Genomic DNA, 13,258 nt, shown 5'->3' with positions numbered 1-13,258 from the left:
TCTGAGCAAATTCAAAGTGTATCAGCAACAAGCCAAGGTCTTTAAGGAGGAAGAAAACATTATAGCAGATAACATCTTGAAAATAACAGCAATTATTTAATAATGACGTACAAAATATTTTCAGATTTGAATCATTTAAATAACCATATTATACTTTTCTAAAAAGTAACTCTAAATCTAAAACAAAAATAAGTTGGAATGCATTGCTAAATCAGCATGCCAAGGAATCAAGAGGTTCCTCATAAAGAGACTAATAAATCAGTCTTCAGCAGTTCTGTGATGAGTAATCAAGCTTTCATTTGAAATATGTGCATTTCCCCACCACACTCCCAAGGGGTGAGAGGTAACATGTGAATCATCTCGATGAAAAGATTAAAATGGCTTTGCGTTTTAAAAGATGCGACGCTGAGCGCTGAGCTATTTCACGGCATCGCAGGTTCACTCTAAATCGTGCCGTGCAGTCGTATCATTACCGCAACGGGTAATGTGTGTAGTATGGAACTGTGCTGTCCTCATTCAAGGACAATAGAGGAACTTAATCTCATTTATACGACTTCAAGTGAGGAACAACCACTTCACCTGCGAGGGCTGTGCTGAGCTATTCTAAGCAATGTATGATTACCTTATTTCAGGATTTCCCGTCTTTTGTTTGGGTCCGCATTTACGTTCGGAGGGAAGTTCAATTTCAGACGAGAGATTTAAAAGATGCTATGTGCATACGTCTCCCTCTTGTCACATGATTGGGAGAATTGAAAAAAAAAAATAACAACAATTTTTTCTGGGGCCCAGTTTGTTAACATCGATTCTGTCCAAATTGTCCCTGGTTGCCATGGTTTCTGGGCTGTTTGTGTCAGGGGCGGTTGCAAATCGGGGGTTATTAAGTGATTCATTACAGAGGCATTGCAATGAATGGACATTTGAAAGATAGGCCCGTGTGCTGAGCAAGCAACCCGACGGCACTATTCTCCAGACGCAGATTCAGAAACAAGCAGCGCGCTCTCCATGAAGGAGACCGGGTCCCCGTGGAAATTTCAGCAGGCGAGCGGTGAAATTTCAAGGTCCAAGCCAACCGCAGCCATAAATCACAGACGGGACTACATCCCCCGCCACCGGGCCGCTGTTGACTTGGGCTCTTCGTCTGTATCTCTAGCGACGGGTGCTTATCGGACCCTAGAATAAGCCTCTGAACTGTAATGAAGCAGAAATATGAAATCCTTTGCAAATAGTTCATACATTATATTAGTAAAAAAGCATCGGACTCCCCGTTGTACTGATGCGACTCCCTAAACGTGGTCTTCCAGTGAACTAGTGATCTCAGGCCCAAGCCTTTAAGGAGGCCTAAGCTGCCTCTTATGTTGCTTATAGTGTCAGGACCCCTCTACTTAGACCTACTTCTTAATGTGGCCTTCCTGCTTCAGCACCTTAACATCTGCAGATCATTTTCATTGACTCCAGGACCCAGCATAAGCTTCGGTAATGCAACACGTAATTCCGCAACACGTGATTCCGTAACACGTGATTCCGTAACACGTGATTCCGTAACACGTCATTCCGTAACACGTCATTCCGTAACACGTGATTCCGTAACACGTGATTCCGTAACACGTGATTCCGTAACACGTCATTGCGTAACACGTCATTCCGTAACTCGTAACTCCGTAACATCCGTAACAACAGCCTGAGCTCGCCAGAAACCCAGATATCCAGACCCAAATGTGCTGCGTAACTGCCAGTGACAACCATCTGCTGTTCTCGCACAGCAGAAAGAAAGCAAGCTGATGAATCCCTCGTTGAATCAATACTGCAGGGGTTTTTTTTTTTTAGCTCATAGAGCTATTTCTCATTCGTGCTTTTCTTTCTCCCCCATAAAGAAGCCACATCAGAAGCACGGATATGAGTGTAGACACTGATGAGTGGTCCTGGGTTGTTACTGAAAATCCTTAAAATCTTTTCTTTTTTTTTTAAATATTACGGCCCTGGAATTCACAAGGCCTCCCAACGCCCCCCCCCCCCCCCTTTATTCATTCCATGTCTTTTCTTTGCCGGGAAGGGATGGAACATTTTCGGGGGAATTAAACTTTAACGCAGTCGGTCTGGACTCCGGCGAGCGGGCTGAACAGAAAACGGAGGGGAAAAGAGCACCCGGACGCCGCGGTCTGAACCGTTAGAGCCGGCACGGTCGAGCCAGCGCGGTCGACCGGCGGCGGCGATTCCGTTCGCTCGAACACCAGGCCCTTTCTTTCAGCCTCTCCTCCTCTTTTTTTACGCAAGCGCGACCGTAGTGTCCATTTGCGGCGAGAGCCTGTTCCGTCTGATTGGGCTCTTCCTTGGCCGCTTTACTGGAAGCCGTATCAGTCACCGCATACGGCACAGCGGTCTCTCCCTGTGAATGAGCGCGTGTGATGGCTATGGGCGGGGCTCTCTTAAGTGGATCATGGGTGAAAAAGAGGACACTGTGATTAGGGGAGTAGATATGATGAGCAGTAAAAATGACAAACCTCAGCAGAGAATCACTCCCCGCCATACAGACACACACACACGCACACGCACACACATGCGCACAGTCCCAAAGCTGACACTGAAACCATGTCTGAACCATGGATGGTCTCTCTCTCTCTCTCTCTCTCTCTCTCTCTCTCTCTCTCACTCACTCATTCTCCCTCTCCCATTTTATCTCCCTCTCTCTCCTCTCTCTCTAACAGATATCCATCACTGTGGCTCCCTGGCACCGCGCCCGTCCTGGGTCACGGGGTTTGAATCAATCAAGGCGGACTGTGAATATGTGATTAAGAAAGCCGAGCACTCACTGCTCTTCCCGCAGACAGACGCAGGACTGGGATCCTCCCAGAGGCCTCCACAGAGTCACACAGCCCGTGCCTTAAGGGAGGAGACCCTCTCAAAACGAAACTGCACACTGACTGCGCCAGGCTACCGCCGGTCCAGTCTGGCTCTCAATGGCCCGTGATTAATTACGTAGGGCCGGTGAGCCAGTGGGCCGGTGAGCCAGTTTAGCCGCGCAGCTACGAGCGCGTGCTGTACGCCGCGTCAGCGTGCGGGCAACGAGGGAACGGAAAGGTCCGGAACAGAAACCTCGCGCACAGGCGGGGACCCAACACGAGCGGGGCGATGTTTGGCTGTCAGGAAGTGGCAAAGGAATGGCCGTTTATTTGTTTTTTTTCTCCCGCGCTGGAGGACGAGAGATTGGATTGCGCCGCTCTCTCGTTCATTTCCATGAAAAAGCCATTTCCAGGGAATGGAAACAAGGCCCATCTACTCCCGCGTCCGCAATAACCCCCCCTCCCCCCCACACACACACACACACACACTCACACACCGCCACCCTCGCCCTCAGTCAATGGACTGTGGGCCTATTTAACCAGGAGCAGCCGACGCCGCGGACATAAATAACGATGGCGGCTCGCGGGGAGCTCCGGCGGGCCGCGGCGAGCCGGAGGAGGCTGCTCGTTTAATTTACTGCGCCGCACCGGTCTCAGCTCAGCGCCATTTAGCTTCGCGGTTCCACTGAATAACCACCTTCAGCATTTATCAGCACCTCTCTCTCTCTTTCTCTCTCACTTGCTCCTCTCTATCCCTCTCCTCTCTCTCTCTCTCTCTCTCTCTCTCTCTCTCTCTTTCTCCCTCCCTCCCTCCTCTCTATCTCTCCTCTCTATCTCTATCCCTCTCTCTCTCTTCTCTATCCCTCCTCTCTATCCCTCTTCTCTATTCCTCTTTTCTCTCTCTCTCTCACTTCACTCCCTCTCTCTCTCTTCTCTATCCCTCCTCTCTATTTCTCTTCTCTCTCTCCATCCTCTCTATACCTCTTCTATCTCTCCCTCCTCTCTATCCCTCTTCTTTCTTGTCTCTCTCTCTCACTCTCTCTCCCGGTGTCCCATATTAAAAGGCCGAGGACAAGGCGGGCGTCGATTTCAGACACGTAAGAGCGTAAGCCAGTTGACTGCGGACACCGTTTAAGACGCCATACAAGGCAGGAGGTGAAATGAATGCTGGGAGATGGCCTGGTCTTGATACGAGGCGTCCGGTTTCCCCTCGGCCTGACACGCCTCAGGCGGCATCATCGCGCGTTCCTGAGCCGGCAGACAGGCAGCTGCAGTCAGAGACACTGCACTTACATCTATATTACGCAGCTAGCAAAGCAAATGGAAAGCACATAATTGAGTATTAATGGCAGCCATATGTCGACTGGTGCAGCAGAGCTGTCCAAGAGCGTATAAAGCACACGGCGTTAATGTAACTGGATATTAAACTCGTAAAGGCCCCGCCTGCCGCGCTGGGAAACGCTTCGGCACAAAGGAATCCCAGCTGACAGGAAACGGACCGGGCGACTTCCTGCCTCGGGACAGAGCTGGATTGGAGGGGGGGGGGAGCGGGGCTCATGCAGGTTTTGGGGTCGTTTTGTCTCAGACCAGCCTCCTAAGGCGCGACCGCGCGCGGCTCAGCATCCGGAGCTAGCGCTAACGCATCCAGAGCTAGCGCTAACGGCGGCGGCGGCAGCAGCGGCGGCGGCGGCTTCTCACAACAGGGGGCCTGGCTGGCGGGAGCGCGACGACGAAGATGAGGAAGATGTCGGGAGAGCATTATCTCTGCAGGCCGTAATCCCGCCCGTGCGCTGATCAGACGCGCGACCGGCAGGCAAACACAGCCCCCTGCAGAAGACCACACTCTCTGATCACTCCTCTCCCCCCCTCCTCCCGCCGACAGAAAAGAGAACTTCCACATGTGACACAGTCCAGAAATGTAGTACTTGAACCCCAGCGCTCCCCCACTGCAGCAGACTGCGCGCAGGTCCCTGTGCGGCCATCATCCGTCACGCAGAGAATCTTTTCTTGGGCCAGAGACAAGCAGAACACAATTAAAGCAAAGAATGATGGCCCCATTTAAAAAGCAAGGGCTCAGTTAAAATGTTTGTTCTTGTGGAAGGAGCAGTTTGCCGGCGGGCCCTTCGCTAAGGGGGGCCGGGGGGTGGGGGGTGGGGGGTGGGGGGATGAGGTGGGGTTGCTGATGGGCTGGATGGCAGGCAAGGGTTAACCCAGAAGCCTAGCAGCCCCATTCACACGGGAACATTAACGATGTATCCCTGGGCACTGGGGTAGAGAGAGAGAGAGCGAGAGGGAGAGAGAGAGAGAGAGAGAGAGAGAGAGAGAGAGAGAGGGAGCGAGAGAGAGAAAGAGAGACAGAGAGAGAAGCAGAGAGAGGGAGCGAGAGAGAGAGAGAGACAGAGAGAGAAGCAGAGAGAGGAGGAAGCTACGTGAATCAGATTTTCAATGACAATGTGCTTAAGATCACCGTTTCAAAGGAGGAGCGTATCATCTGTCAAACGTAATGGCACTGTCCCGGGGAAAATGAAGGGAGGCAGAATGGAAGGCATTCATTAAGGGGGGTGAGGGGGGAGCACGGGGAGTGGGGGGGGGGAGCGCGGGGTGCGGTGCGGTGCTGGGGGGTGAAGCGGGGGGGGGGGTGAGGGAGCGATCCGAAGCCGAGGCTGCCGTCCCCCTGCTGATAGCTGCCTCGGGAAAATAAATATATACACAGCCATTATTTATTCGCACGTTTCCGAGGCGACTGGCCAGCCGCGATTAGGGGTCGCTCCCTCGCACGCGGGAGATAGCATTAGCGCGGCTGGCAGGGGAGGGACCCCGCGCGCCCCCGTGCCGTGGATATCGGGGAAACGAGACGCTATATCGCCCCCGGGAACGCCGCCGACTCCCCGCCACAGCGCCCGGGTGGGTGCGGGGGTGCCATTCCATACTGCCGTTCCATAGGGAGGGGGGAATTCTTCCCAAACAAGGGCCCTTTTCATTGAAAACGTTATCAGGCTTAATTACCGCGAGGAAGGGCCCTGGCACATTTAATACTCCGAGACTTTGACAAGATGAAGCCTGTTCATTCATAAATCTGAGGATAGCGCTGTGTGCCAAGGTTACGGCATCAAACGTGGCCGTCTCCCGCAGTGGAGTGAGCAAAGGAAATTAAAATAAATACAGGGTTTACCTTATGAATTTTAATACATTCTCTAGCAGGCATCTTTTGGAACATTGTCAAATCCAATGAAAAAAACTATTATGCTCTTATTACCATTTTACGGCACTTTGTAAGCATACAATAGCACAGAAGAAAGGGCAGGCAAACACCTTAATAAAATAATTACGGTGCCAACAAATAACTACCTGCTTGGAAATTTTCATTTCTGAAATTAAAACCAAGAACGTTTTTGTTCACTCTCCTTGTTCACTGGGTATAAAATGACGGAATGTATCCGATTTTAGACACTGCCGCCATCTTATTCTTCTAGCTGACATCCACCTATTTACACTGCACCACCCACAGCCCCCCCCCCCCCCGGAATCACATCATTGTCTGTTAGTGGGGAGTGTTGAATATAGCCATGGCACTAATATAAAATAATTACAGCTATAGTCAGCGTGGGAAGCCACAATAGTGATACATAATTTAGGCTATTTGTCATTCGGTAGTGGTTACTGGAAGTGCCCACCCACCACCCATGCCGGCATTCTGCTATTGCTCCCCACCTCACGCCCCCACCTCCCCCCCCCCCCCCCCCGACACTGGGGTGACACCACCTGACCCCAGGAAAGACCTGCATTCCAGTCTGTGTGTTGGTGCAAAGGGGGGGGGGGTTGCCTGCAACTTTAAGACTTAAATCAAACTCTGCTCTTCCACAGCGCTGACATAATTGCACTCCGCGAGGAAAAGTCAGGCTTGCCTTGCACTCTGACACCTAAAGGCGAAATTATTTAACACCGCCACCCAACACAGAGCCGTGCAAAAAGGAAACAAGAAAAACAGAAACAAGCACAGCCGCAAGCCGGACTGTAAGTTTCTAGGCCTTGCGGTTCGTGAGATACAGGCCAAAATATGAAACACCTTGTTGTCGCGCCACCATGTGGTCAATGTGGATGGGTTTTGATGAGTAGGGTGACATTTGGAAGTTATCTACCAAAATTTGGCATCTCCACGCCTGACAGCTTCTGAGATTAACACACTTTGATGGCACAAAAATAAAGAGTAATAATAATAATAATAATAAAAACAATCAAAACAAGCCCAATAGGGTTCCAGCAGCTTCACTGCTTCCTTGGACCCCTAAAAATTGAGACTTAGGCTAACTTTGCTACTCGTAGAGTCCAGCAGGGGGCAGTAGCCTGGAGGTCAATGGGGACAAGCAGCTCAGTTCTTGGGACTCAGGAAAGCAGCACTTGACACAAGACTGAGACTTTGCCAGATGAACAGTGGAAACTACTATTCCTGCTCACACTGAACAATGGGGGGGAAACAACTAAATTCAATGCTCATTTTTTACAATGAGTCAGCTGTGGCTTTTTCACTAGTCCTACAATGTCTGGCCTTTTTCCAGTGATTTGTCTTGTGAATGTTATTGTATACCCCAGTAATCTACAGTGTACAATCGATTAGCAATGGGTGAATGGATAAATAAATATACAGAAAGATACAGTAATCCATCAGTTAACAAGTGTATTAGGACTTACTGGGAGAAGTGCTTCCCTTTGGCTTTGCTTTGTCATAAAGTGCTTTTGAATCTTGACCACACCTGTGCCAACTTTACACAGTGTAATTACCTTCACTGAAAATGCTTGGTTTAAGGGCTTGTATTAAAACCCCTATCACCTCAAAGAGAACAGAGCATATCATCAGTCAGCCGACATGACAACCCGCCTTCAAAAACACCGTCGAGTAGTATTTCTTCGCATGAACCGTGGTTTCACGACCTTTGCTTCTTGTTCGAAAACCACACAGCTGGTGCGTCTGGCAGACGTAGGCGGCAGAAGGGTTCACTTGTCGAGAACGCTTTGTAGCTCACATCCTGCGGTTTGACCTAAAGTTGTCGGGCACCTATCGAGCCTGCGACTGCCGCACAGGAGGAGGAGCAACACTGCGAGCGAGCGGCTTAGGCTTCACGGACCTCTTCCCAGAACCCTCTTCTGTCAACAGGCCACCCACACAACCAATCAAACGAATAACTCAACTCGGACTAGGTCAGATGAGGGCAGGCGCGGAGATTTTTCGAATCGACGTGCGGAGGATGTGATGTAATGAGATTCAACCCGAACAAAAAACTTCCTCACATCCTCCCGTTTTGCTCGACTACGTCTGACGGCGCCAATCAAACCGCAATGAAAGAGCAGCCAACCACGCGGCCCAGTTAGCATTAGCACGCTGCGGAAACCGCAATGAAAGAGCAGCCAGCCCCGCGGCCCAGTTAGCATTATCACGCTGCGGAAACCGCAATGAAAGAGCAGCCTGCCACGCGGCCCAGTTAGCATTAGCACGCTGCGGAACCCGCAATGAAAGAGCAGCCAGCCCCGCGGCCCAGTTAGCATTAGCAAGCTGCGGAAACCGCAATGAAAGAGCAGTCAGCCACGCGGCCCAGTTAGCATTAGCACGCTGCGGAACCCGCAATGAAAGAGCAGCCAGCCCCGCGGCCCAGTTAGCATTATCACGCTGCGGAAACCGCAATGAAAGAGCAGCCAGCCCCGCGGCCCAGTTAGCATTAGCACGCTGCGGAAACCGCAATGAAAGAGCAGCCAGCCCCGCGGCCCAGTTAGCATTAGCACGCTGCGGAAACCGCAATGAAAGAGCAGTCAGCCACGCGGCCCAGTTAGCATTAGCACGCTGCGGAAACCGCAGAGCGCAAACGAGCAGCGACTGCCGTAGCGGAGCACCTACCGCACAGCAAACGGCTCCCGTCGGAGCACGAAAGGTCAGCGCCAGACAGGAGAGCCCACAGGTCCGCGGGCTTAAATGTCCCAGGTCACGTCAGGCTGAGCTCGGACAATGCGCTCACGCACCGGGGGGCGCGGCCACAGAGTCCGGCTCGTCCGTTCGATCTGACCGAATCCCGCCTCAGCAGGCAGCAAAATCAAATGTCAGGCCTTGAGAAATAAAAGATACAGATACGGTGCCAGGAGATCTTGAGTCACTCTCGTATTTTATGGAACAGAAATAATTTTTCTACTCCACTGCGGATTGCAAAAAAAACGAAGAAAAAAAGCCACCCTTCATTGCATTTCATCAGTTCAGCTCAATTCAGCTGTATTTGTACAGCATTTTATTTTTATTTTTTTTATTTTGCCCAGGCACTGTCGGAAAGAACCCTTTGCAGAGGAAAGAGAAAGGAAAGTTGCTGGGCTTGAACCCCGAAAAAGCAAGCAATTTTGGTAACAAAAAAAACAACAACTCTTCTTAGGGAAGAAAAACAGTCAAACGGTGGTCAGCAAAAAAAACTCCCCATGTGGATGATGGGAGATGGGATGGGAGATGAAGGTTTGGGAGGAACCCGGCTGTGGAGGACAAGCCCATCCTCCACTGGCCGGGAGTTCGGAGCAGCGGTTCCCAAAACCGCGAGCAAGAACCCAGCGCTGGGTCATGAGAGGAGGCAAGGATGCACACGTAACACGCGTGTAACACATGCAAGCACACGCAACAGCCATTATTCTGGCGTTCACACTAATCACACGCTGCACTGACAAGTGCTAATACAGGTGTTTCAAAATGCGTAAAAATATGGCATTTCAATATTTGACTGCATCTTTTTCAGCTACAGACAGCTAAGGGTTGCGCAGCAGAAAATGCATTCCCCCTTGAGCTTGCGATGGTCAGTTCCTCCTGGTAAGGATGAGAGGTGGAGAGGACAAAGCCCCATGTCCTAAAAGCTCAAGGGGAAGGAGATGCAGGCTGGCAAATGAAGCCGCGGCCCAAATACCGCCTGGCATTTGTATCGCGCTTTTCTCACGCTCAAATCCGCGATGACGCGTCTCACTTCCGTGGACACCGCGGACACCGCGTCCTCCGCGAAGCCGAGGCGCAGGGCTCTGCTCAGACGGGAAAAAGAAAAGTGCCTTTCGGCAGGCGTGAGTCACCGGGGGTTTCGTGGCTCGGTGTGAGGGCGTGGAAACGGCGCTGCGAGCGCCGCCAGGCCTCGCCGCGGCGCAAAGCCAGCCAGTCACAAGCCTGCGGCCTCGCCACAACGCGCCGCCGGCCAGCGCGCGTTTCTTCCGAAGAACACCCAGGGTCATATTTCTGAATGACAGAGAGGTTAAGAAAAATCAATTGAGTCTTCGCCTGCGTGCACAAATCCCTGGTTAGGCCACCCACATGAGTGCACTCTTTAGTAAGCCGGCTAGCCGAGCATGGGCTCGCCCTCTACAGCTGGGATCCTCCCAATTCCTCCATATTTCCTTCCATCGGGGAGTTTTTACTCACCAACATTTCAGGGTTTTTCTCCCCAGTGGGGAGTTCTTTTTTTTAACCTCATGTGCTTGTTATCTGGGGGTTCAGGCCTGGTTTTTGCTCTTTTTCTGCTGCTTGGCAAAAAGATCTTTGTGACAATTTTCTGTAAAAAGCGCTATACAAAATAAACTTTTTACAAAATGTTTACTTGGATCTGATTTCAACCCTAGTCGCTCTTTCATGCTGTGTCCCGGTGCCTCCAGAATTAGGTTTTGTTAATTGTCTCCACAGAAACTCGCCATAGCCTAGGGACTGGACTGGCACCTGTCTCTGAAGAAATGTCACACCAGTATCCAGAAAAGGTAACCTTTCTCACTATCAGAGTGACACAGATTAAATCACACGCGCCAGTGAGCGCGCTCAGAAACACTGCGTGTCTCACCCACTCAATGAGCACAGTAGGCCGCTCCTCACCTGAGAGGCGGGCGGGGTACTGGGCTTCACCTCTCCCTGGGTTCTCTCATCACGCTAAGTGGAACGTTCCTCGAGGAACGCAATGACGTACGCAGCGGCCGAACCGGCCCAACCGGACACGGGGACGGCGGGCAAGACCGCCAGCCCGGCTAACCGGCTCTCTCTGAGGCGCGGCGAGCAGCGAGGGGCGAGGGCGCGGGGATAAGCGGGCGGGAAAAATCTTTGAGGGCGAAACAATCGTGCGGACGAAAAAAAAAGGAAACGTGCCGCCTCTGCGCTAGACCTGACCGCTAGACTGACGGGCCATGTGGCACAGATGGCTGACTCATTCTAAGGAAGAGGGTGACTGAGAGGGGAAGTCCACAGTGATGCTGAATTTCTCACACAAAAACGACTGCAAAGCTTCTAATGCAAGACTTGATGTTATTGCTACAGAAATAGAAAAACACCAAGCATTCATGTTTAAAATGGCCTATGCATAGCAAACTCTTTCTATGACAGTCTCAGCTGATTGGTTGTTTCATAACATATCATTAACCACAGGAGTTCCCTGCATCAATGCAGTTCAGATGTCACTGAACATACACAGTGCGAGGTAATTAGGAGCTTGCTGAATTAAGGTAAATTCAGTTAACAGTAACAATTCAGAAATAAATCTGTAGAATGGGTGGAACAGAGGATAACAGCAGTTACACTAACAGGCTGGAGCTTTAACATGAGTTCTTGGAGCTCCTGACTCCAAAGTATTTGCAGACTACAATGCCAAGATGCCAATACTGAAAGCATGATTGCTCCATCTACCTAAATTGTCTAACACTAGTCGTCATGTGCTGTGAAGTTGACCTAAAATGTATTTTTTTATAAATGGGGTGTTAAACATTTAGATGAAGGCTACTGGTTAGATACAACATTCATCAGTTCTCCATGAGTAAAAACTATGGCTGAAGAAAAGCAAAGTTATTTCTTAGAATGCAACAAAAATGTATAAAAATGTAATGCCTCAATGGCATATGTCAATGCTAAATTTAGGCATTTTATTGATTAAAAAAATATATATTACAGGGTCACTGAATTAGAGGTGACTAATAGAGTGTGCCCGCTGTAGCAGCCACGATCAGTGTCAAGAGAGGGACCTCTGGTACAGACAAAAGATATTCATGTTTACGTAAAATAAGAACGACTCAAATTAATGCAAAAAATTGCGTAAAAACTGCTTTTAGAAATAAATTTCCAGGAGACGTCCTGCCCCAGGAATTTACCAATGCGCTACATTGAAGCGAATTACATTGGAAACTGTCATTTCAGTCCTGACAGCTTCTCCGTCATCGGCTAATCAAGATCACACTAATGTGTCTATGCATGGCTTACATAATAAACGACTACTCAAAAGCGGAGACGTGAGGGTAAGCTGTTGCTCGCTAGCTGTCCATTCAATTAAAGCTGTCATCTATTTAGCAGACCTATCCAGAAAAGCTGTGACAAACGTGTAACACGTAGCTAGCAGCCAGACACACGTGTTATAGGTAGTGGTTTCTATTTATGCGTTAAAACACATTATAAATCCCAACATTTGGATACCCAGCTGTTATTACTAGCAATCCATGCAACTGTGATCGTACCAAAATTAAAATCACAAATAACTATCTGGCAGCGAGTTCGCTATTTCTAGGAGTGAGACTGTAAAGGAAGACGGCTTGACGGAGTCTCGCGCAAACAGTATTTTCGTTTCAGAGATTTATCAGTAGTATCAGTAAGCTAGCTGTCAGCCTAATGTTACACTAACTTATCCATGATGAAAGCATGAGATCAAACGGATTTATTATGTAGCTGCGACATCAGAACAGCAACCCGCAGCTCCTCCGTTTGGTGCTTACACTATGGTTCAATAGCAGAGGTAAACTGCAGCATGCCCCGGCGCATCTGACGTCCTGACATATTACATTACTGTTCTTACAACGGTGCGAGCTGTAATTTCAACATTTCAGTGTTCCAGGGAAAACTGCAGCTGGCGAACGCACTGTCACGCTTGTCGCAGAAAATGGAAAGAGTGCATACCTGAGACCTGTTGACTCCTCCTACCGGTCTCTTGGTTGGTGGAAGATCAACCGGTGTTTGTTTTCGGTGATCTTCTTTTGCCGAACTTCTTTCCTATGCACGTGAGGTTATCCCGTCTTCCTCGCTGGCTGCTGAATTCTGTGACTTGCGTTAAAGGTTTTCAGGGAATGAGGTTGCCGCTGCGTGCGAGAACACCAGCAGCCATTGCAGTCATGTGCTCTCTGGTGAAACCTACACCGACCAGCCCTGACCGCCGTCTCCACCCACTCGCCTTATCCGCTGTGCCAATCGCGGGAGGGAGTCTGCGGTCCCGGTACTGCGCTTTCCTTCAGTATTATTTTGAATATCGGTAAGATTTCAGAAACCAATCAGTGCATTGCACATTGCATTGAACCCACAATAAAGAGTACCATGATTTAGACCGTTAGTGGAAATGAATCATAAAAAAGTAAAATGGAAAAAGCCTAAATCAGAAAGTCCAGTAAATGCCTATTGTATGGGC

At 49.9% G+C, this 13,258-nt stretch overlaps 1 protein-coding gene across 2 annotated transcripts in view; it reads right to left on the bottom strand.

The window, feature by feature from the left end:
• Positions 1–13,012, bottom strand: part of LOC135243068 (retinoic acid receptor alpha-like) — a 150,084-nt gene extending 137,072 nt beyond the window's left edge. The window contains exon 1 of one of the 2 annotated variants that reach the window (XM_064314565.1): positions 12,757–13,012. The gene's annotated coding sequence lies outside the window, so the exon portion shown is untranslated. The remainder of the gene's footprint in view (positions 1–12,756) is intronic. The other variant, XM_064314567.1, reaches the window with a different exon arrangement.
• Between the last annotated feature and the right edge of the window lie 246 nt (positions 13,013–13,258).

This window comes from Anguilla rostrata, chromosome 17 (assembly GCF_018555375.3).
Source record: "Anguilla rostrata isolate EN2019 chromosome 17, ASM1855537v3, whole genome shotgun sequence".
NCBI lineage: Eukaryota > Metazoa > Chordata > Actinopteri > Anguilliformes > Anguillidae > Anguilla > Anguilla rostrata.
Note: the sequence above shows the minus strand (reverse complement) of the source record. Positions and strands in the feature narration are given on the sequence as shown.